The sequence below is a fragment of the Zonotrichia albicollis genome, chromosome 16, assembly GCF_047830755.1.
Source record: "Zonotrichia albicollis isolate bZonAlb1 chromosome 16, bZonAlb1.hap1, whole genome shotgun sequence".
In the NCBI taxonomy this organism is placed as follows: Eukaryota; Metazoa; Chordata; class Aves; order Passeriformes; family Passerellidae; genus Zonotrichia; species Zonotrichia albicollis.
The window spans coordinates 6,672,051-6,697,719 of record NC_133834.1 but is presented as its reverse complement, the minus strand read 5'-3'; the positions used below and the strand labels follow the sequence as shown (position 1 = coordinate 6,697,719).

Below are 25,669 nucleotides of genomic sequence, written 5' to 3'. Positions count from 1 at the left end.
CCCAAGAAACACTTGATTTGTCTCAGCTTTTTTCTTTCCATTGGAAACAAGGGTGCTGTTGAGACCTGCCCCCACCCTGGGAGCAACTCCTTGGGAGAAAAGGGAACACCGTGAGGAAATGGGAAAAGTTCTGCTTTTCCTTTGTGTTCCACATGTCACAGCACAAACCAGACTTCTGTGACAGGCATGGTGGGAGCCAGGAGGGATACCAAAGGTGAGGGTGTTTATGGTTGTATGTGAAGCCCTAAATCCAAAATTAGTTGATTAGTTTGTCTGCAGTGTTTGTGAGCAGCACTGGGAGTGGAGCCTGAGTGCAGCTGGTGGCTTGATTCATGCAGGGCTCAGCAGGCACATTAAAATTATCTACTATAGCATTTCAGTGTTATTACTTTTTACTGATGCTGCTGAAAGAAGAGATTCAAGTGTTTCTAGGATGAGAATTCAAAGGGTTCTCTGCAGGGGGAAAAATTCTCAAGGGTTTTTTTCTGACATTGATGAGAGCAAGTTGGACACTTGAGATTTTTGGTAACCTCCTGACAGCAAGCCTTGGGGAGGTGGGCTAAAAGCTGCCAACATCCTCTTTGCTAAAGAATACTGGGCTGTGTGAGTCACTGGGAATAAAATACAGGAGATTATTTATTCTCAGCCCACCAAATAGCTTAAATGTTTACTCTATTGTTAAATTGTCTTCTTTACTCATGGATTTGAGAACATCTTGCTCACTACAACTTAGTCACAAATGTGTCTTGGTATAATGACTACAGAAGTCCACTTGGAAGAGTTGGTAGCTGTATCTATTGAAATTAATGTTGCAGCATGATTTTTATTTTTTATAGGAGTCATTGTTCTGAAGTCTTAAGCACTTATGAGAGGCTGTTCTTATTTGTTCCTTCAAAAATGTAATTGGTGGGATAAGTTCTTTAGAAGTGTATCATAGTCTGCTTTTTGTAAGGAATGATCTGTCTTGGCTGGTGGATTAATTGTATCCTACAAGTGCTCAGTTCAGCTGTGATATTATAAAGTTATACAGAGCGCTGTGGCAAGATTTTCTCTGTATTTGTATGATTTCCCTTGATTTCTCTTTATATGATTCTACATCTATATGATTTCTCTTCCACTTTTAGTGGAAGGACACCAAAACTTCAGGGGATCAAGTCAGAGATGCCTGAACCTGGGGGTAAAACTCTCAGAAGAGAATGTTATCTTGTGATCCCAACAATGAAATAGAAAAAGAGCTGCTTTCATCTGACAGCTGGCAAAGATTTTTGTTTAGAATAAGGAAAATTCTCTTCTGAAAACTTTCCTGTGAATGGAAAGGAAAAGAAAGAGCTGCTAAGCAGCTCTCACAGCCCTGGTGTGTACTGTGTGTTTCAAGGCTAACATTTCACCTGATCAGAGATTCCAATCCACTTTTACCCCAGCATTTTAGGACAAACTGATTCAGGATCCTGGGTGGGAACCTGGAGAAAGGAAAGCAGTGATTCTGTAGTTGCTGGCAGGCACAGGGATGGGTCCTATAGTGGATATTTTTGTCCCTGATGAAGGAGGAATGATGAGGAGGACTCCATCTTATCAGAATGCAAATTAATTATTTTATTATACTGTATTATTCTATACTATATTACATTACATCTAAACTGAATCTGCCAAGCACTCAACTGGACAGAATCTTGTGACTGTCAGTGACAGTCCTGACGCACACACCTGGATTCAATTGGTCAGTGAATCAAAACACTCACACCAGAATTATCAATTCCTTTCAGGTAAACAATCTTCCACGATGCATTCTACTAATGAACAAACACAGCAGCAGTAAATGACATAATGATTGTTTTTTCTTTGTCTGAGGTTCAGAGAATGTGAAACCCAGAAATATTCTTGGGAAGAATCGTGCCTTGCTTTTCTCTGTGGAGCGAAATGTGGCTGCAGGTCCCCAGGCTGGGGTGCTGCCCCTTGGACAGCAGCTCTGTCCTGGGAGGGGATCAAGGCTCCAGATTCCTGCAGCCCTGGGCAGCTCAGGTTTGCTTTGAGCTCTGCCATGCAGGGAGATGCTGCAGAGCAGCCAAGGGAGGGATTTTCACTGCCAGGCTACAAGAAGCTTTGTGGATCTCTCCAAGGAGAGCAGCCCTAAAGGCAGGTACTCCAAAAGGCAGCCACCTGCTGCAGAGATGCTCTTTTGGGTCCTCATCCCCCTGGTGCGTATGAATAACCCCTCCAATATATAACTTTTAGGTCTGACTTCATTAATCTGGAGACCAAGCTGAGGCTGTAAGCCAGAAATCCCATCTGGCCATTTGGCCCTGGCTGGGCTGCAGTGAGGAGCTGGTCTGTGAGGATCTGCAGGCTGGGTGGGGTTTGCATGGGAGTGGAGCAGATCTGGGCCCTGTTGGTGTCCCTGTGGTGTCACAGGGATGCTCAGGGGCTCAGTGTGTTTGTGTTTTGGCTTAGGGGCTCCTGGGCTCAGCCTGAGTTAATGTTTTGGCTGTGGGGTGGAATCCCAGGCAGAGGAACTGCTGCTGAAAATGTAAATGGTACCTGTGGAGGCTCCCAGACCTGAGTGAGATTTGACAGGTGACAGCCACTGCTCACTGTGTATTCCTGCTGCTGGGGGCTTGGAATAAACCCCCATCCTCCACAGAACCTTGATATAGATAGATACGGTGCCTGCTATTGCAGCTAAATATTCAGAGATAAATATTCCTCAGCAGAACATTGAGAGGGTAAAGAACAAAAAAATCTTAAATTTTGTCTGAATTTTTTGGCTTCCTATCTGTTCAAGGACCATGGAAGGTGACTCTTCTCCCCCCATGGTGTCATCTCTCACGGACTGGACCTGTGTGCTGTGTTATGAAGTGCCTTTTGTGAAGCACGAAACCGAGCCGATACGTGAGAGAATCTCGCCTTTCATTTTGCAGGAGAGCAGGGAAGAGAGGAGTGGGAGGGAAAGGCGTGCGCTCCAAAATAACCATCAGAAAGCGAATTAACAAAAAAAATAAAATAATTCCCACAGACTTAATATTTTTAAGTCTGTGTGACTTTTTAAGCCAGCCAGCTGACTGTGGGGAGGGGAAGGGGCTGACTCAGAGGATTTGAGTACTACGGGCTGGCGATGGGAGGCTCGCTGCTTTCCGGGCGGTGCGATCGCTGCCAGGGAGGGAATCGCCTCCCTCGGAGCTCGGAGGGAGTAGCGGAGCAGAGGAGGGGCTGTGACTCAGCCGTGGGGATGCGAGTGAGTCACGGTGACTCTGCTCGCTAATTGCTGCCTTAGAGCAGCACTCGAAGCCTCCCCGTCCATCTCCATGGAAAGCTGAGTGTTTGCAGCACACACAGACACAACTTTAAGGGAAATGCTGTTGCTGGCTGAGAGAGAGAACGAGTCGTGACATTGTGCTGTCTTACAGGTGAATTAGAATCTAAATGGAAGCGCTTCGATTCCCTTCCCATCCTGATTTCAGTATTTACATGAGCTCTAACCCCTGAATGCTTCAGGGCTCCAGGTCTGCTTCACAAACAACTCAGCCTAGATGAGGAGAAAAGTTTGAACAGCAATGACAGTTTGATGACTTGAGATTTTTATTGTTACTTTCATTACTTTTATAAAGTATTTGTCAGCCATGTCTGCAGAGCAGGAATTCTAATGAGTAATTGGCATTGCTATTGTTTATTGCTTTAATGTGAAATCTATTTTATTTATTTGTTTGGATTTCAGCCCAGAAGTGGATTATTGTTTTATCCATATCCAGTTTAAAATATTTGATTTAAGCTTTCAGCATGCAAATTAATCTTTGTGTATTTGTAGATGGAGAAACTGTGCAGGCTTCTATTTATATGATACTAAAGATAAGGGGCAAGGAGCAATGAAAATGGAACCAAATATTTACACCTGGGAAAAAGAGAAGCAACAACATCTCAAATTATATTCTACATGAACCAAATGAGAGGAAAAAGGCCTGTAAGAATGTAGGAGTAGTTGTCTTTGTTTCCTCTAGGAAATATTTGTAGATGTTGCAGAGTGAATTGGTTGGTTGTTACTTCTGTAGCATCTGAGTTTGCCCTGGTCCCCAAAGAAAGGCAGAGCCTGGAGCATCTGGTCTGTTTATTCCTGAACTTTCAGAAAAATAAAAATTAAAAAAAGAGCTGCTGGGCTTCAAGGACATCCTTGTTGGCTACAAAACTCCTGGGTAAGCCTGGCCAGCTCCCCGGGTTTTATTTCAGTGAAATTTCCCAATTCACTTTTATGTGTGTCTGAAATGGGGTCGAAAGGCACAGACTCGAATGTCATTTTGTGGAGGACATTTCACAGCTCTTAACTTGAGCAGCATTGGGAGGAACTTTCCTGGTGCCCTGGGCTGGCAGGAGCTCAGCAGCCAGGGCTGTGCCGTGGAGTTCCCTCAAGTCCCACTCCCACCACCACAAAAAAAAACCCAAAAAACAAACAAACAAAAAACCCCCCAACAAAACAAAAAAAAAAAAAAAATTGAGGATTTTTTCCACATCCAAATAGACCTGGATAAGGAGGAGGCATCTCCTCATCTGCATTTCCCACTCCTTGGTTAGGAGTGTCTCAGATGTTGCAATTCCTTGGTGAAATCAGTGTCATACTCAATGAAATTTTTGTCATTTTGTTCTGTCCCCAAGGGATCCAATGGTGCTTCAAGACTAGAAGATACTTGGGGGAATTTAGAGGGGATTTGCTATGAAAGGGATTCTGATATTTATAAAAGTTTCAATTTTTAAAAGCAGTCAGAAAACAGAACTTCATCCAAATACTTTATCATAAGATTGCTTGGCTTATTGTTGAAAAGAATGAGTGGGGAGGAAATTTGTACATTTGGAACATGAACAGAAGATACAGGGTGCCTTGTTTTCCATTGTTCTTAGAATCTATATTCTCTTATTTTTCATAGAAATACCAGTTTTATCCTAGGTGAGATTTCACAGTTACTGTAGTGCAAGTGACACTGAGAGGAGAAAAGGTGTCTGTTCTCTTCCACACCTTTTAATTTTCAGAGGTCTAAAAACAGGATTCTTATTCCTAAGAGATTTGGGTGTTCTTTTTCTTCTTCTTTTTTCCCCCCTATTTTTCTGTCCTCTTGTAAATTTTTACAGCACAATATTGTGCTTGTTTCTTCATGGTCTCTTCATGCTGTACTTGGCATAATTAAAATGAGCTATGTGGATATTTTATTATTACTTGTACACAGGGACTCACTCTCCTGTGTGTCTACTTATCGACAGCCAAATGTGTTTATTTAGTGGCCCCAAGGTAAAATCTTTGTAACATTAAATTCAAATCAGAGTCATGGAGTTCAGTGGCCTGGCATTTAATTTCACCAGAAGAAAGATATGACAACAGCTTCTGATCCCATCAATGTTCTGCTTTTCCCTAAATTGGTGATAAATATGGGCTGTGGAGAGCCTTTGAAACAAAAAGCCCTCAATCCTCTGGGACCTTGCACACAGGTTAAAACTCTGATTATTAATATTGGCACCCCCACTGTCCTCAGCCATGTCATTAAGAGATGACATCAGAACTGGTAGGAGTGTCTCATAAAACTAAATTTCAAGTATTTTCCTGTATTTATTGAGGTTTTGTTCATTTCTTGGTCCCTTTTGTCCCAGTGGGCTCATATCCCATCATGTGAAGTTTTGTAGGAGCTGAGTGAAGCCCTCGTGTCTGGAGCCAAATTAATCCTGGAGCACATTGCTAACCCTGAATTGCAGTTTGGAACCTCTGCTGGGTTGTGCTTAATGAAATTTGTAATGTTTAACAGTGCTTGGCCAGAGTTTCATTGTATCCAAATAAATAAGTGCTGTCCTGTACAGTTGTAAGTTTAGTTAAATTCAGTGCAGTAAATATGAACATTGCCATTAATTGCTGTTCTCCTCTACCCTTTAAAAGCACACTTTAAAAATGTTTTGCTGGTTGATGCCTGTCCTTTGCTTTGCCATTTTGAGGGTGACCCTGCTCTGGTTTGACACTCAAGCTGCTTAGATTTTACTCTGGAGTAAAATCAACTTTTATAGGCAATATTGTTTTAGAGTTTTGCCTTTTATTTGAGCTGAGCTGGGCTGCCTTTCCTGAGGCAGCTGCCTGATGCACAGTGAAGCCACCAGGCCATTGTAAAGAGGGTGAGCCCTGCCAGGAACACATCTCCCAGTGTCAGCCAGAGCAGAGCTAATGGCACTTCAGTCCATACAAATCCTTAATTAGTGCATCCAAAATGCACTGCTGCTGGACACTGCCTTAGTTTTGTTTTCTGTGCCCCAGTTTTTCTGTATTGATGCATTTTCACATCTAAAAATACCCAGGCTGTTTCCATGATACACCACACTTCAGTCTGCAGGAACAAGTGCCTATTTGACAAAGGAAAATCTGCATGAAATCCCCAGCACAGGAAGCCTCTGGTGCCTCCCCTATTTGGGATTGAGAGGAGATTTGCTGTGAGAGGTTCTCACCTCGTGGCAAAACCCATTTTTGGATGGTATCCCCAGCACAGGGAGCCTCTGGGACATTCCCTGTTTAGGATTGATAATGGATTTGCTGTGGGAGGTTCTCACCTTGTGGCAAACCCCAGTTTGGGGTGAAATCCCCAGCACAGGGAGCCTCTGGGACATTCTCTATTTGGGTTTGAGAAGGGATTTGCTGTGGGAGGTTCTCACCTTGTGGCAAACCTCAGTTTAGGGTGATATCCCCAGCACAGGGAGCCTCTGGGATATTCCCTGTTTGGGACTGATAATGGATTTGCTGTGGGAGGTTCTCACCTCATGGCAAACCCCAGTTTGGGACCAGCAGGTTCTGAGGAAGCTGTGCCTGTGGCATCCAGCTTGGCTGCAGCCCTCAGGGCTCACTGGCCTCTCTTGAGGCTGGGACAGGGGTGTCCCTCTCTACCCTCTGCTCTCTGTGCCCCTCACTGCCTCACCAGAACAGGCAAGTCAGAAAATACTCCAAAGGAAAATATATTCTTGAAGACCAATATATATTTGAAGTGTTTGGAGTGTTTCCTGATGGATTTTGTAGCAGTGCAGCTCGAGCTCTGGCATGAGAGGTGGGGTGTTTTTCCTCTCCCCTGGGCACAGAGGGGGTGATCAGCTGGCACATGGGAACCTGCAGTCTCCAGGGTGAAATGCTTCTCCTGGGTGTCCTGCAGCAGGTCAGTAATAAATTGGCTGTTGCTCCTTAGATGAGCTGATTTTGAATCCCAGCTCCCCTGCACTCCTGTTCCCAGTAAATCCCATCTGCAGACCTGTGAAACTGGAGGGAGAGGAGGTCTGGTGAGGTCTCCTCCTCCCAAGCAGAGTGTGGTTTATGCCCCAGTGTGTGGGCAAAGTGCTTGTGCACAGCTAAAGAGGCAGTGTTGACAGGTGGCAAGGGGAATGTGGGCTTTTTTTTTGTTTACTGCTTTTAATTTATTTTAAACTATTGTACCCCTGTTCCCCCAGGAGTGTGGTGAGCCTGGGAGAGCACATGCTGCTCCAAGGGCCCCCACCTGCTGCTGAATCCCAGCCCTGGGTCTGGTGTGCTTGGCATGTGCTCCCTGAAACTCTCCCTGCACTGTCAAGGTCTTCAACAAATCAAGCTGAGTTCAGTGGAATTAATTTGAGTCTGCTCCAGGATGGTTGGCAGAGTAATTTGGTCTAAAATAGCATCACTATTACCACCTATGGCACAGCTTTATTAGATGCAGTGCTTAATTTTAAGAGTTTAACATGGAGCAGAGTAGGAAAGGTTTTCCTGTCCCAAAAACTCATTGTGATTTCCACCCCTCTCCCAATTTTGTCTTTGTCTATCATTGATGAGACTCTACAGGGCTTTTCTGGGAGCAGAGGGGAGCACTGGAGAGCAGCAGAAGGGTGAAACATCACCAAGCAGGGAAATGCAGGTGTGAGGCTTGGTCCAAGTCTTGCCTTGCCCCATTCAGTGTTTAAGTCCATTTGTTGTTGCAGGGTTGTTGCTCAGACTTCACCATCCCACTTGAAATTACTGACTCACCCAGGAAGCAACAAATACTTCCTAATGGAGAGTTCTAAAAACTGCTATCAGTCCTACTGAAAAAAATGTAGCAAGTTGACATGTCTAATGGAGGTAAAAAAACCCCATCAGAAACTTTCTGCCATCTGTGGTTTGTTATTCCTACATAAAATGTATATTAGCTGCTTGTTTGCTTCTGGTGTTTTGGGATTTATAATGAAAAGCGATGCCAGCACCTTGGCCCTTAATAAGCAGAGGCTGATTGTCAGCAATAGCAGCTTGATCCAGGATTTCAGGTGCCTTTAGTGCTCCTTACAGTTGTAATTTATGACCAGCATTCTTCTGTTGGTTCATGCAGGGCTGCAGATATAAAATACCAAGTTAAATATTTATGTAGGTAGCACATCTTTGTGAATATTTCTTGGTGGTAAGGAAATGCTGTTTAAAGAGCAATACATTTCATTACAGTGGGGATGACTATGTGAAAGCTGTCAATGTTTTTGAACAAAATCTGTGGATGCCATAAAGTGTTAGGATTACTCATTTGCCAGATCTGTGCTTTGGAAGGGAGCAAAATGTGTTAATGATACTTCAGTAGTGACAAAGAACTTGTCTAGAAAATTGACACATCAGTTGGGAATATCTGGTTATTGAGCCTAAGCATGAGGGGTTCAGTGTTTCTCCTGTGCATGAATTAAATTTCAGAACTTGTGCATAAAGCTGAGTAAGAGACAATGACAACTTACCTTGCTATCACAATAATTGGAGATCTGATGGGCCCAACTTTCCCCACTTGCCAAATGTGACAATTACAATTGCAATGTCTTTGCAAAAGCTCTCATTTCATTCCTGCTGACTGACAGCTGCCCAGTGCATTTGCATGCATGAATCCATTTTGCAAGCAAGCACCTCAGATGAAAAAGAAACTTATTTCTGCAGAAATTTCAGCTCTGCAGCATGGCAAGAGTTGCAGGGATTGATTTCTATCTCTGCTCTCTTTGGCCCCTCTTACCATGAAAATAGCTAGCAAAAAGAGGGGAATACAGTTTAATAAAGTCTTGCAAAAAAAAGTGAGAACAAAATTAATCTGGAAAATTACCTTCCTATCATAGGTTTTATTAGCATTTTATTTTTTAAGACAGTGAATTACTACCTACTGATTGCATAATATTACATTTTGAGAATACATAAAAAGTTAATGAAAATGTCTTAAATATCAAGCTGAAGAGCCAATGCTATCTGATTTCTTTGTTGCCTGATGAATCTACAGCTGAAATCTCTGCAAGTCCTTCCCTTGTCTTTAATAGATATCAGAGCAGGCTTTTGAAGGAGTAGGTCTATTTGCAAAAGGTCAGACGCATTTGTAATGAAAATTCCATTCATCAAGATGCATTCAGCTTGTGAAAACAGCTTATTGCTTCAGAATGGATTTTCTTCCCTCTATGGATAAAACAAACACCCTGAAAAGAAGGATGGATACATTTCTTATGGCCCTCAAAGGTCAGCTCACAGCACAACAGCCCTGAGGCTTTCTCAGCTGGATGGGGGAGCTGAGCTCTCGCCAAGTGCCAATAAACACAGAGGTGTGTGGGCATTGATATCAGTTTGGAATAACCCATCAGAGCTGGGATTTATGGGTTTGATAGTGAAATGAGCCTGTTGCTGAAGGAGAGAGGCTCACTGGTGGATTGTCTGCCTTGAGGGATTGAGCAGCTCTGGCCTTGGCTCTCTTGGTGTCTGCAGGATTGTATCATTTTTGTAGTTTCTCCTCAGAAATGGGTTTGCTGAGTTTCTAGAAAGTTTTTCTTTTCAATTTTCCAGCCCCCCATCCTCAACTCCCCCAAAAATTCTTCTTGTCATGTTTTGATTTAAACAGGCAAAGAAAAAGAATTTAAAAATCAAAGCTCCTGGAAAACTGCTGGAGCCTGTCCAAGTTCAAGGAGCATCTCATGATGTGGTTTAGTTACAGATGATCCTGTGAGCAGCAGATGATCCTTACAGGCCCTTCCAACTTGAGATATTCTGTGATTCTTATTCCCAGAATAGTTCAGCAAAACCCTGAAATCCCTCAAAGGACTTGCAGATTGGGCTTTTTTTTCCCTTTGAAATTTTCTTTACTGCTTCACTCCTCGTAGTCCCTTTGCGTGCTTTCTCTCCAGCTAATGGAAATGAGATGCACTGTGGAAATGCAGTCAAAGGAAGGAACATGGCATTTAGAGTAGAATTAATGAGTTAGGTTCACATTACAGCTACTCCATGTAGTAGCAGCATCTCTAAATTAATTTATTTGATAGTCAAAATTATGAAGTAGATACTCCAGATTGAACAGAGGGGTTTCAGTGGTGTAGCTGGGGAAAAGAACCCAGCTTATACTTTTAAACAGAGGGGTTTCTGTGGTGTAGCTGGGGAAAAGGAACCCAGTTTGCACTTTTAACAGAGGGGTGTCAGTGGTATAGGTGATGTAGCTGGGGAAATGGAACCCAGTTTGCACATTAAACAGAGAGGTTTCAGTGGTGTAGTTGATGTAGCTGGGGAAAAGGAACCCAGTGCACACTTTGGCTTACACTAAGCCATTTTTAAGGAAGGTGGGTTATTTCCAAGCTGTGCTGTCCTTGCCACTCTCCCTGTCCCCTCTGCAGCTGCCAGGGGTGCCCAGCCCTGCCCTGCCCTTTGCTCTGCCTGCTGTGAGCTGAGTGAAGGCTGTGCTGTCTTTATAAACATTTATTTTGTGTCTGATTTGGATCACAGTTCCCTGCACAAGCAGCTGCCCTTTCACCTTCCAGGTGCCTGTGCTGCACACTGGAAGCAGAAGAGAAGAACAGTGGAAGAGAAGCAGAACAGGGTGAAAGCCAACACTCAGCTCCTGTCCCAGCAGTGTCCCCATTGTCCCTCTGGTGGCCCCACCATGGCAGGGTCAGTCCCTGTGAGGGCAGGTGGGGTCAGAGCCTGGTGTGCATTCTCACAGCTGCTGCCTGTGTGCCTGAAGGGTGAAGGATGCTCCAGGACAGCTCCTATGCTGAGGGAAGAGGGCAGCTCAGGGAATTGGCCACCCCAAAGCTCTCTGAGATGATGACCACCAGCACCTTTGGTGGCCACCAGAGCTGTTTGTCTCAATGCATCTTGCAATGCACTCCTCCCCCTTGCAGAGAGAATATTTGTTATGCATGTTATAGTCTCAGGCATGGCCATCTGCTAATATAGGCAAGTAGACACAATAAAGGAGGTTTATATCTTTTTAGGTTCTGTTACTTCAGGTTCTATTTTTGATGCAGTAGGAGCCAGCACAGCTGAGCTGAAAGACTCTCAGGAACATGCTATGCATTTTATAGTGGATGTGACTGCAGAAAATTTGCTGAAGGATTGGAATTAAAGGTGGCACATAACAGAGAATTCAAAATTGCTATTGGCCTGCCTTTAACCAGGGGTAGTTCAGAAGCTCTTTCTAATGTGAGCAGCTCAAGACACTTTGATTCTGGCATTGTGTAACCTGTGAGGTGCGTGTGAACTGCACTGAGATGTGAATGGTCAGGACCAGCACATCTTTCACCAGTTTTGATTTTGGGTTTTTTTGGTTTTTTTTTTACATTGTTTTTATTTTATTTTAACCTCTCAACCTGCATGCCAGAAGATGTTTAGTTACATGCTTTAAAGCCTCTTGAAAGACCTGATTCAGACTGACTTTGTGCAGTTCTCTTGTGCCACTCTACGCTTCTTGACCTCCCGTATTACATTTTGTTCAGTTTATTTTCTCTTTCCAACCCACAATATGCACCAATTTGTTTCTGAGATGCTTTCTCTTTTAAAATGTGATTATTCAATAGGGAATTTGGAAGTGCTGTCTTAATCCTATGAAGTCATTAGGACTTGGGCCAACAACAAAATCTAGAGCTGAAGCTGAACTTTCTAGATTGTCTGGGGAAAGGTTGTGGAGGATGAGCAACAATTCATCTACTGAGAGCTGTAATTCAGAGTGCAATTTTCATTCGTTTTTATCTTTGCTCTAAATTGTCACAATTAAAAATCTCTTGCTACCTTGACACCTCTCCAGTGTGTTTGCCTGTTTTACACATGCTTTTCCACCTTCTTTTGTTGCTGATTTGAGTGGGTAACACCACCCAGAGAGCCAGGGCTAGGCTGGTAACCTTGCACAGAACATGCTGTTCCTGAGGTAAACTCCATCATTGATGGCAGGTTCTGTTGTTTGTTTGCTTTTTGCTGTTTTCACCTTTCAGCCTTGATGCCAGAGGACTTTTAGTCACTTGTTTTGGTCTCTGGCAAGTGTGACTTAGTTTGGCTTTTTGCAGCTCTTTCCTGCAGAGAAGGTGGCTGCAGTGGGATGGTGCCCTCCTGCTTTGCTTGGTGGAGGTTGAGGATGAGGGCTCCTGGCTCAGAGTGCTCTGGCACCATGGATTTCGTTTGAATTATGTCTGACTGCCTCTCCCTGCCATGTTTCTAATTAGCTGTGCTTTATGCCAAGACTTTACTTACCTGAATGCTTCTCTGCTACTGTTTTGAGGCTTGTCTGATAACCAAGCCAGATGAGTTGGTGTATCTTGTGACATCTGCTTTGCTGCATGATTTGTTTTCCTTTCCCTCAGCCCCTGAAGAGGGCAGAAAGAAGGGAGGCTCTTAATGGGGAATGGCAAAGGAAGATGAGCACAGAAAATTGCCTTTTCCTTTCTGATGCCCTTTCAGAATTTCTGCATGCTTGGGACAGGCCCTCATTTACCCCATTTTCTTGGTTTTCTCATGATTTTCTACCAGCAATTGGCTTGAGTTTTTTTTTTTAATTCTACACACATCAACATGCTAGACTTGTGCAACCCTTTAGTATTAATTTTTTTATTTACCCTGTGTTTTCCATCTTCTTGCAGCTTTTGCTTTCAACTGTGTGGTCATCATAAAACGCTTCTTTAGTATTTGATGTCTCATTCCACAGCAGTTAAATTATTAGATAGCAAGTGTTTAATTAGATTTTGGCTGGTTGGCTACATATCTTGGTATTTGTGATACCAGTCTGGTCACAATTAATAAAAGAGAATATACTCCTGTAATTATACAATCTTGTTTAAATATCCATGACCTTAAGCATCAGCAATAAGTAGGTAAATAAGAGTATTAGAGTGTTGCCTCTGTGGGTGGAAGGATCTTCCTGGAATTAGGCTGAACATTTTGGCATTAATAGCACAGCAGGTGATCCTGCAATGAAAATTTCATACAGAATTTTGTCTATTTGCTCTTTTTAGCTAAAGCATTTTACAGCCAGCACAATAAGTACTTGGAATTTATAACAAATGTTCAGGAGAAAATTTCTGTTAATAGAAACTGTTCCATTATCATGTGCTTTAGATATTTTTGATATCTCCTCACAAGGCAAGTACATTCACTGAAGTCACAGCAGAAACGAATGACCAGGGTGAAACCAAAAATAACACGAGTTTACTCAGATGATGCTGTAGCCCCCTCCAGTATCAGTAATTCCTTCAGACACCACCATGCACAGAAACAGCAGTTGGAAAAACAACTATTTTGGCATGGGGAGAATTATACTGTGCTGACAGTCTGTGCAGACATCTCAGAATGGTTTCCTCTGTCTCCCATTTCCCTTGAAGGCATCCCAAAGCACCCTCAGGTGCACTGCTCATATATTTTTAGGAACTTTCCAAACCATGGATGCTACTCATTGCTTTCCTGAGTAGCATCCATGCTTTGGAAAGTTCCTAAAAATGTATGAGCTGTGCCAGGAGTATAGCTAAATGAAAGGAATTTATTTATAAAGGAATTATTGCAGCTTTTGTTCTGGTGTGAGATGTGTGAAGACATGAATGAGAGTGAGCACTGATGGAGAAGCACCTTGATGGAATTTGTGTCTGTATCCAAACCTCTCTGATCTTGTGATTTTTGTTTCCCCCTTACCTGAGAAAACTTCATCTGAGAATTTTGCAGGAGTGGGGAGAAGAGTTTTGGAGGGCAGATGAGAACAGGGCATGTTTAAAATATCTGATCTGAGATTTCATGTGGAATAGGAATTGTGTCTGTTCCAGGGGCTCAATTGCTTTATTATTAGGAGTTTGTGATTGAGGTAAGTATAGTCCTGGCAGCAGAGCTGACTGGAAAAGCACTGTTTCATAAAAGCCCAAGTTGTGGGGGATTTCTTAAAGAATTTGACTGTTTTGATGTATTTTCCTGAGGGGAGAAAATTATCCAAACAGAATGTACTTGTTTTGAAATAGCATTAAATGCTGGCTTGAGGACTTCAGTCTCCATTCTGTCCTGGAGATATGAGATAGATCTGATTTCTGTTAAAACACCTCTCTGAGGAAAAAAATGGGCCCCAAATAATTTTCAACAGGTGATCAGTGAGGATTCACAGGGGAACTGCATGAGCAGTGAGAGGGTTTGGGGAGAGATGACAGAGGCACACAGGGATCAGGAGGATTCAGGGCAGATGAAGGGGAAAAAGTGCAAAAATAAAATTGCACAGGAAAGTGTATGCTGTGGTGGAAAAATGGAAGATAAAAAGCAGTGCCATGGTTTCTCTTGTAGTGAAAGTCTTGGTGTAGCTCTTTTCCTGTTGGATGTGCACAGGGACAGGCATAGATCTGCCATTCATCCTCAGAGCCCTGGCTCTGCTCTGCCCTCCCTCCTTTTCAGATTTTGGTGCAATAACATCCCTCTTACAGAAATGGAATTTCCATGTGTATCATGTATCCATTTCTACAAAAGCAAGCTTTAAGTGCACACAGGTAACTTTGTGGCTAATGGAAAAAAAAAATAATAAAACCACCTTTGTGTGTCTAAAGTGAATTTAAATTGAAGACTGTGCTGGAATATTTCACCTTCAAAAGGAAGATGTTGACCAGGTTGGGATTGTTTGTTTTTAAACTCCCATTTTTCCTTTTGTAAGCAGCAGCTCTGATGCTCCAGGGAGCTGGGCTGGGCTCTCACATCTGCATCTTGCTTCATCACCTTTGCATGGATTCCCTGTCCCTTGTAAAGGAAGCAAAGGCACTTTGTGGCATGCTGAGCTCTCCCAGCCCAGGTTTCTGCCTCAAAATGTTCTCTCTGGCTGTCTGAAGATCACTCCCAGCCTTGAAATCCACCTGGGTATTTTCCTCCCACTCAGAGCTGCGCGTCCTCACATCCTCTGCTTCTGTCTCATTGTTTCAGATCTTCCTGGGGGAGTTCTCAGCCTCTTTCTGTAGCTGTTTTTTCGTTTTGTTTTGCATTAATAATACTGGAAGAGGTTGGAGGGGTGAGGGAGGGGGAAAGGAAGTTTCAAGTCTGCTGGAGTTTTTCCAAATTGGTTCATCATCATTAATCTTCCAATGTTATTTCCCTCCCTTAAAGCTTCTTGATTCATTATTGCCATGAAAAAAAAAAAAAAGGGAACCCTTTGTTCGGTAACAAGGGAATTTTGTCTGTCAAGGCAGCAGCTTTTTGCTCCAAATTCCATATCTAATTTTGCAGAAAAATACTGTCAGCAAATTGCTTGAGGTATTGCAATGAAACACAGGGCTTGTGTTACCAGCAAACATTCATGCTATTATGTAAATCTTTGCAGAGCTATATATCAGAAAAATAAATAAACAGAGTGACCAGAAAATATACCTGAAATCAGGATGCAGTGGGCACCAAGGAGAGCTGGCTGGTGACACCATAAAACAATTAGCCATCTGCTTACATGACACTTCCATTTCATTATACCCAGAGAACTTAGCTTTGCCCATTAATTATTGAAAAATAACTTTGAACAGGAGAATAATGCTTTCCCCTGTATGCAGAATCTGTGCTTGCAAACCACAAAACCCCAGCGGCTCAGAATGGAAATGTGTTTGCTGGCAACCTCAGCAGCTCCTGTGCCAAGGGCGAGTGCTCAGGGTCTGAGCTCCCACCTCTGGCATTCCCAGCTCCATTTCCTGGAGGCAGCAGCTCCTCACAGGGTACTTGTGCCCATCCAGGTGCCACCCTCAGAGGTGCAGTGCCATCCTCAGTGGCACCCACAGAGAGCCCTGGGCTGCCTTGCTCTGGGGCTCGTTCATCCAGGGCTGAGGCACAGCAGCTCAAAGGTGTCTGCTTTCTACCTGGAGGCCAGTAAGTCCAAAACACCCCCACTATTTTTGGTCACACAGCAATAAATACCACTCTTCCAAAATTCACATTTTCTCCTGCTGCTGGAAAATAATTCTGTGACCATCTCTGTGCTCCTAACGTTGTTACGTTTATCAAAATTGGCTTTATACTTAGAAACTGGGTTGTCGTGTTCTAGCATTTTGAACTGTTTGTCTTCAAGTCCTTTGGAGTATTGCACAGATCTCTGGAAAGACCTGGATCTAGAAAAATGAGTAAAAATTGCCAAACATCACTTCTGTACCACCAAAACTCCGAAAAAAAAAAAGTTTGAGTTCCACTTGGATTCTTCTCCAATTATTTCTTACTGGATGGGGCCCAAAGAGCCTTAATGTCCCAGGGACTTCACAAATCCAGTCAAATACTCACTCAGCCCAGCCCACGTGCTACCAACTGCCTCCCCCAGACATATGGTGATGTTTTTGCCTATCACTATATAAGGTTGGAGCAGGGCAGAAATGCTTCCCCCTCCTGCTGAACGGAATAAGTGTGATAGTTTTTCTAAATTAAAACAAAACAACTTCTACTGGGGAGCGTGACTAATGAGATGTGACCCAAGTGACTCCTGAGATGTGCCAGGGTAGCAGAGCCCTCCTTGGCTCCTCCTTTGCTGACTGTGACCTGCATTTCTGCCTCTGTGGCTCAGACACAGCTAAAAACCCTAAAACAAAATCAAAGTTTGGTGTCTCAGAGCACAGGATCAGGCATGACCCTGTGGGATGAGACTGGACATCACAAGTCTTTCTGAAAATCAGTGTTGAGGTTTCAGTGCGTGTTCCTGTTTCCTGAGATGGAACAGCATCCCAGAATCTCTTATCTTCTGTACCAGTGACATCCCTCCAACAGCTGCTGGGGTCATTTGATCTCCTTTTGCCTCTGTGAAAACCAGATAATGGCCCTTTTTCTTTTATACATGTATTTATATAGTATGTATATGATAAGGACAAGAGTAGGACTTTTGGTTGCCACTGTCCTATAAATAAGTAACAGGAAGGCAATTTCTCTATCATGAAATTCCAAATGTAATTTTCATAAGAAAATATTTTGGGGTTGAGATCTATTTGTTGCATGCTAGTCATTAAGGATGATACTCTTTCCTAGTCAGTTCTATCCTACTTGAATTTTGAAAACATTATATTCATTGGGGGCTGGGTGGGAGGAGAGGAAGAGAAATTTAGAACTTTTGTACTTAATTGGTCATGTATAAATCTCGTAGGTTTTACTCAAAACTCATCATTGGTTTTAATAGATCTGCTTAGCAAGTGTTGGTCTGAATGCCTTAGGGTAATTAATGCTAATTATTACATGGCCTTGACACTTCTGCAAAAAATCCTTCTAAAAGAAATAATCAAGGGATAAGTTATTATTTTAGCATATATTATGATGCATTTCAGGAAATATCATATTAGGAACTAGATAACTAAGTTGAGAGATTTTTTTTTTACTAGATTAAAGCACTTGTGAATGAAAGTTCCCAGATGTCTTTCTAACTAACCTTACAAAAATATAATGTAACTGGAATGTACTCTCATATTCAGCCCAGAGAGCAAAGTAAAGATGTTTGAAAGAAAATATCTGGTTCCCTTTCCTATTACTGATAAATATGAGCCAAATTAGGAAAGCATTGAAGCGAACACTTAGAGAAATGCTGAAGTGTTTTCATCAGGGCCTAAATAGTGAATTAGAGCAGCTCTCTTACACTTGTTCAAACCACACTGATGTCAGTGGAAAGACTCTCATTAACCTCTGAGGATTTTGCATTAGATCTGTGGGTAAAATTCTGGTTCCTTTGAAGTTAGTGGCAAAGTTTCCATTAACCTGTGCCTGGGACTTCATTTATTCTGCAGAAGGAATGTTCCCAGCACAAAACATATGATCATGTCCTGATAAATATAAAGAAAATTGATGCTATTCATTTAGGAGTATGCAGCACTAGCAATTAGTAGGAAGTATGAATACAGGAAAAAAAATCAGATCTAATTATGTGAAAATCCTTGCTGTGTAATAAAATTGAAGTGGTTTCTGCATGTCTTACCACAAATGAGAGAGATCAGTATTCAGAAACAGGTTTGAATTGATTTCAGTATGTATTGAAAATACTTTTTTCTTTCAAGCTTCTTGGTAACCATTATATTCTGCCAGCCATAAAGCTTCATTTACCTCACAGGCTTTCCTTGTTTCCCTGTCCCCAGTAATGTTTTGGAGACCTGTTCATATTTTGAAAGGTGTTATATTGAAACCTGGAAGTTCTGTTCATTCCATGCTTCTGAGTCATTTTATTTGAAAACCTGTGAAAAAGAAGAGAAGTCTGAGACATTGAGGACAGATAAAATTGGTCTTCAAAAGTTCAAGAAGAGCAATTGCATCAATCTGGAAGAACATGGCTGGGGATAGATCTCCCAAATACAGACTGAAGGAATTGAGTGTGTTAAGCCTAAAAAAGCCACAGTGAAGTGATGAGATGGCACCCTGAGCTATCCTTTCCTTTCTGAGGTGAAAAAACCCCAACTAAATACCAGTATAACAGTAGAAAATCTATCAAGGGCTATAAAATATTATAGTGAAAAGGAAATCTTTCTAAAATGAGTCTACAAAGTGGCTAAATTATGGGCATATTTGCTAAATTATACTATACATAATTTGCTAAATTATACTATAAGGAAACCAAAGTATAAATGTTCCAGATTTATTTTAAACTGTTTTCGACTTATTACCTTAATGGAGAAAATGCTATTTCATCTAAGAAGCTGAATTTAAAAAGAAAAAAACAAAACAAACACTATAAAAACAACACAGCAAAAATAGCCAACCCTCAGAGATGAGCAGTTATTATGAACAGTGTATCTAGAGAATGGGATTTTTTGAGACCCTGTAAAGCTTTGGTAATCCAAAACAGAAAAATTAATGGAGTTCAATATTCCAAAGGGCTTATGAGCTGTGTTTGCAGAGGAAGTCTGAGGGCAGCCTGCAGGATCTCCAAGAGTGGATTTGGGGAGACTTGCAGCTGCCTCCTCACTGCTGGGATGTTTCTGGAAGAAGGTGCTGTCCATGCTGGGAGCAGGACTGTGCTCTCCAGAGGGACAAGCCCACATGGCAGCTTGGCTGTGAGCTTTTGTCTTGAGGAGAACACATTTGATAGAGCAGGCAATCACATGGTGTGCTTTTACAGACCCCCTTTCAAACAGGAGGATGCACTTTGCAGAGACTCACCAGCATCCATGCAGGTGCTGAACTGGAAAACTCAGCCACTGAGTCACCCCCTGGGCTCTGGGGCTGCCAGGTATCCTCAGCTGATGCTGAATATTGTAGGGATTGAGGGTACTCAACAATCCCTGAGATTGTGGCAGGATGGTCTCAGTGAACTCATTTTGGTGGAGTGGCTGCATGAGAAACTTCTGAGGCAGGGACTGTCACTGCAGGTGGGAAACACCTACACCTGCATCCAAACAGGTGACATCACATGTGACATCAACCTTTGAAAACATTGCTGTGAAATATTACAGGCTTTGTAGAGATACTGAGCATTATCTCCCTGCATGAACCAGAACCTTCTGTATGGAGGGATCTCCCTGCAATGTCCAATAAACTCACATATGAAATAAGAAATACAGGTCTTGAGAGAAGGAAAGCAACTAAAACTAAGCAGCCAATTAATGTGAAAGCACATTTCCCAGTTAATGAAGAGTTCCTGAGTGTTGGAACAAGGAATCTTTGTTGGGAAGTGTGTTTTACTCCAGGGCATCCATTTGCAGCAGAAGCCTTGAATGGCAGCAGTGCTGAAGAGCTTCTCAGGCACCCCCTGGTTCAGTGGAAGAGTGCTCACAGTAAGTTTTCTTGACCAGGCTACAGGAAATATATCTAGGCTGTGCTTCCCAGGGTTGCTTATGAACTGTCAAGTAGAACAACACAAAGAAATGCCAGAGAAAATGAAATTACCTTTGCTTCACGTATTTGTTCTTCGCAAATCCACGCTGGCTATTACTCATCTCCACGTCACCCTCTGGTTTCCTACAGGCTTTATATTTCAGCATTTCCCTTCATACTGAAAGATGTATAAATCCCTAGGCCCTCTCTTGCTTATTTCTTAGCACTCTGCATTCTCACCTCTCTCAGCTGCTGCTCCAAAAACAGTACTAGTTCCCTCAGTACCCCTTTGATTTTTTTTCCCCTGAAAAAAGACATAAAAACTTCCAACTCAGCCAAGTATTTTTCAAACTCTTTTGATTTTTGCCATGGTTGTTGCACTAATCTCTCCGTGCCAGCATCAATTTTGTTATTCATCTGATCACAATTAACCTTTTTAGTGAGGACTGAGGCAGGAGAGACAGTCAATGCTTTGGTCTGCTCAGCATCATTTATGGAGCCATCCTTTCCTGTTGAGTACCAGACTGACTTTCCTTGACCTTCCCCTTTCCACCAACACAGCCTCTTGGCTTGTTTCATTTTGTTTCTTGTTCTTTGTTGTTTTTATTTTTATTTATTTCTTTTTTCTCTCTCTCTTTACACCTGCAGCAGTTCTTGGACACAGTCTTTGAAATCAGATGAGTAAATTCTAAGTTTTCTGATGCCTCTTGACTCAGTCTTTGCAGAACTCTAGAAATCCTCCAGCTGCAGCTTTAGCCATAGTCTGCTGTAAAGTCTTATGCATTAACATTTAGAAGGAATAATAATCAGAGGATCAAGCAGTGTTTGATGATTCTTCTGTGGCATGTTTGCTGTAATTGTTGGGGTACTATAACTGAAACTTTCTAAGCCACTAAAGGACATATCCTTTCCTGGATTTCTAGGCAGTATTTATAATTCAAGAGAGATGCTCATTATATCTGAATATATATGAGGCTTACCTAAAAGAATACTCTGCCTTGTAGAGGTGTTTTGTGGTTTTTGGTATTGTTTGTTTTGTGACATATTTCACTGATTGGGAGAATTTTGAATACATTGATATTTTAGTCCCATTTTTATTCTTTCTTTATCCTTCCATTACTGCTGTGCCTGAAAAAGCTTCTTTAATTTTTGTCTGTCACCATTATTTTGTTTTGATAATGAGCATTGTAAAGCCACAAAGTTATTATGTTATTTCAACATAAATAATTGTTATTGTGTATGTATAACACCAAAAGTTCTCTTTCTAAAACTGACACCATCTTAATGATCTGGTTATTGGCAACTCTTGAACCAAGCTCTGTATAGCACAAAGTCTCTATGCCCCCATGGGCTGATGAAAATTAATAATAATAATAATTAATGATAATAATAATAATAATAATACAATTTTTTGTGTTTAGCTTCCTGTGATATGAGAGGTGGGAGCTTTTTGCTAGATGATCAGTTGTGGTTCTAAGCTGAGTGCACGATTTACACAGCTATTGTATTAGGAGTTAGTGCCCAAACCCTGCTGAAACTCATCTGATACTCCTTGGTTGTAATGCAGATCTCTTCCTCCAAAACAGAAATATTGATAAGGGTATAATGAAATAACATTTGCTTGATTCTGATTGAGGTTTTGAAGACTTGGAAAAGTGCTGTGAGACCAGCCAGTATCCATGGAGTTAAACATGCCAAACTGAAATACAGGACTGCCTATGAAGAATTATTTTGGGAAAGAGCCAGTGATATTTGCTGAGAATGTGGGTATGTGGCATTACTGATACAACCCTCTCTGCAAGAGCCTGTGCAGGTCTGGGGTGGGCTCTTCTCCTACACCTGCATGGTTTGGACTGGAATATTTAACCCCTGCCTCCCAAAGCCAACCCAACCTAAAAAAAGCCCCAAATCAAACCCAACAACAGCGATAAAACCCCTTCATTCCAACAAAAATCATTCCAATCAAAAAAAACCCCAAACTCCCCTCAAAAATACAAACCAACCAACCAAATAAAAATCCCCCAACTAACAAAAAGGAAAGGAAAATAAAGGGGGAAAAAATTTAAAGAAGAGTTTAGGACTGAATCCAACAGAAATAATCGCTTCCATGAAAATGAGAACTCCTGGGTACTTTTCTGACTGCTATTGAAAGGATGATGACTTTGGGTAATAAAAACCTTTTTGTGCCCTTTCTCCCCTCCTGTTTCCACCCCAGTGCTGGCATTTGGAGCAGGAGCAGGACCCATGCCCTGGTGAAATGTCACTCCTGTCACCTCAGTGAGTGGCACCGGCGCCGTGCGGGACAGCAGGCAGCAAAGCGGAGTCATCCATCCCAGCTGATGAGAGATAACTTAACAGGGGATGCATAATTACTGAGAGAGGCTTCACAGAGAGCAGAGGGGGAAAGGGTGACTAAGAAAGGGCTGGTGGTGTTGAGAGGAGCTCGGAGTGACGCGTGTGACAGCGCGGCTTTCACGGCGCTCACGCATCCCTCGCTCGCGTGGGGCTCCCGTGGCTGGAATCGGGCCCCTCACTCATCAAACACCCTGTGCTGGTTTTAATAGGCAAGATGAAACACAAGACAGCTCAGTATGGGCTTAGACTGAGTCATAGTTATTGAATTTGTCCGAGGTACAAAGGTGCTGTTTGCGGCGAAATGAAATAAGTGATAAAAAAAAAATTGTCAAAGAAGAAAGGGACTGGAGAGTAATATTTGTCACAGTCTCAACAGTTTTCTGTTTGGTGTATGAGAGGAAAAAAGAGTAAGGGACATGCTGCAAACTTGCAACAGTGAAGTGCATTGAAAGCAAAGAATTTTAATGAAAGCATTGTTGCATTGTTTTTACTCAACTCTGCAAAAGTTTGGGTGGGGGTGGATGGCTGGGTGGAGCTGAAAAAACCGTACAAATAACAAAGCAACAAAACAGGAAAAATGAGGGACAATGGAGAAGCCTTCAGAGTCCCTATGAGGAAACCCCATAGATGCACTTACTGTGCTTCCCTGGGTGCTGTGCCTGGTTCTGCCCTTGTTCTTGTGAATGCCCATGTAATGTTGAGCTTGGAGTTGTACTTCCAGACGTGAGGCTCCTACCCAGCTACTTGTGTACCTCTGAACCTTTCCTACTTCTTGATTTGCAAAGAAAAATGTTTGTGTGAGTACTTAAACATCTGAGATTTAGTCTGTCTCTTTTGGCTCTTAAGGATAGGAATAGTTTTCTTTACCTGTCACAGACCCCTGTGATGATAAATAGGATAAGCAAACAGATATAACAAGGAGAGAAGGATAAGTAGGTGCTTCCATGGTACAGTTGTTGTGATGGGTTGAGGACATAAATGCAGCAGGATTTAGGGTAGAAAAATCTCCTAGGGAATAATCTGTAGTTAATTTATATGAGTAGTCCAGGCTTCTGTGCACAGACTGCCCTTAATTTGGCCCTTATATAGGTTGTTTAATCTTTTATGAAGCATTTACGTCAGAAGAAAATGACAATATTGAAACAAATTGGGACAGAAATCAAATGAGAGGTACTTGCAGAGGAATCCTTTGCCCTCTCTTCTTTAAATGGGTATGTAATCAACCTCTGCTGACCTTTACCACTCAATTTCCCAGCTGTGGCTTCTTTTCAGGAGAAAGCAGCCATAGGTAGGAGACTCTTGGGCAGATGTGTGTCCTTGCTTTGTGTCTGTGTGAGTGCAGCACCTCAGTGACCCACAGGCTCCTGTCATCCCTGTGTGCCAACACTGCAATTCTGCAACGCCAGCTCTGGTCTCAGCTGCCGCCTGGAGTTGGTGGAAATGAGCAAACCCAAACAGGGAGGAGCAGGAGAAGGAAAATCCAGCTACAGGGAGAAAAGCGTTTTCCCCCCTGTGCCTCCCCTCGCAGAGCAGTGCCAGCATCCCTCGTTAGTGCTTGGGATGCCCCGGGGCTGTGTTGCCAAAGTGATGGAATTGTCTGCTCTGGCTGTGAGTGAGACACAACAGGCTCTGCTTCCCTCAAAACATGCCAAGGATCTGGTTCCATGGCACCACAATCTGGTTCCATGGCACCACAGCTGGATCCTGACTGGATGAGATCTTTCTGAGTCTGTTGATCCTGATTTATTTCCCCTTTCCATAAACCCCACCAGTATTTGGGTCATAGGGATGGGTTTGTTCCTTGGGTTTGTTCCTTGTCCCATGGCTCTGGGAATGCCATGGCCTGAGGAGACAGCAGTGATAACCTTTAGGAATTGCTCTTTAGGACTGTGCAGAAGCTGCATTAACTGGACAGATCTGATGGTGAGGAGAATCATTAATGTTTTGATGCTCCCCTACTTCTGTTTTTCTATTTTTCCCTGGGGTTGCTGAGTCTTTCTGGTTCAGCACATTCCCCCAGCCCTTGTGCCCAGATACATTTGCACCAAAGCAGTTGCAGAGGGTTTTCTGTTGTGCTTTTGGTGAAAGATGTATCTATTTCTTTTCAGAGGAAAGCCTTGATGCTCAGATTGAACCAATGCAATTTTTTACTGATATAAATTAAAGGCTAATCACTCATCTTCCTGTAAATAATTGTTTGTGTCTGGGACTGCATCAGAGTAGTAGGAAAATAAAACTAGTCCTGTTGTTGGAGCACCATTTTTGTCAGTAAATCAGCAGTAACTGTGTTTCTGTCTGGTCTATTATTTTTATTCCAATATTATAGATCTGAAGTTCTCTGTTCTTACTCCAGGGAAGAAAATAACAATTGTGCTATACCATAACTTTTAGTTAAGTCTTTTCCTACTGAGCCATCACACTGTTGCTCACTGGTTAAGTGTGCTTAGTGAGACATTTGCTGTGGGCATTTTTCAAGTTGTCATCACTTAATACAAAACAAGGCTTGAAAAAACCAAGGCAATATAGTTCTGCACTTTTGCACAATTTTCATTTTTATGTCCTGACCCTTGCAAAAGAGCAGACTTGGTTACATTTTCTGTCTGTGGTGTTGCACCATCTCTATGCTGCTCTGGTGGCCAAAAAGAGCCTGGCATTCCCATTTTCATCAGTATCACAATGGTAATAGAGGATTGAATAAAAAATAACTTCAGAGGCATTTTGGGTAAAATTTAATCTACCAATATTGGTTTCATTGGAAAATATAGGATCTAGGTTATTTGGAAATAGATTTTGCCAAACAAAAAGAGGGGAAAAGTCTAAATGTTTTCTTTTGGTATTTCAAAATGCTGGGTTTATTTCTGTCTAGGTAAACAAGTGATTGGTGTTGCAAGGATTAAGCTGTAAGAAAAATGTGTCCAATAAAATTAGTGGGAGAATGGTGGAAGAGCTGAAGTAATTATAAATTTCTGTGAAGATGGAACAACTATTTCTTTATCTTGGATTTGCTCTGGCAGGTTTTATAGGGGTATTATAAAGGGAATTTTCCGATCACCCTTCAGAGATTTAATTTGCCTTGGTGGTCTCAACTATACATTTATAATTAGCTCTCAGAAGGAATGAAGTTTCTAAGCAACTTGAGTATGAACAACTTCAGTCTCCACTGGGTCTTTCCAAGAAATGTTAGGGAATTTATTTTTTGTGTGTAAGGACATTGAAGTGAAAAAAAAAGAAAAGTATTCCTGTCAGAGTAGATTCATGAGTTAACAGCCCTCTCTGGAGTCTTGGGCTTTTCTTACTTCCCAATAATTAAATTTTCCAGGTTCAATCAGACCTCAGCCTGTCTTGACG

The 25,669-nt window shown here is 42.2% G+C and overlaps 1 long non-coding RNA gene across 1 annotated transcript in view; it reads left to right on the top strand.

Annotated features, from left to right (window-relative positions):
* The first annotated feature begins 3,229 nt into the window (after positions 1-3,229).
* LOC141731068 (uncharacterized) overlaps positions 3,230-25,669 on the top strand; it is a 63,630-nt gene continuing 41,190 nt past the window's right edge. The window contains exon 1 of the long non-coding RNA XR_012582978.1: positions 3,230-3,401. This is a non-coding gene — a long non-coding RNA (uncharacterized LOC141731068). The remainder of the gene's footprint in view (positions 3,402-25,669) is intronic.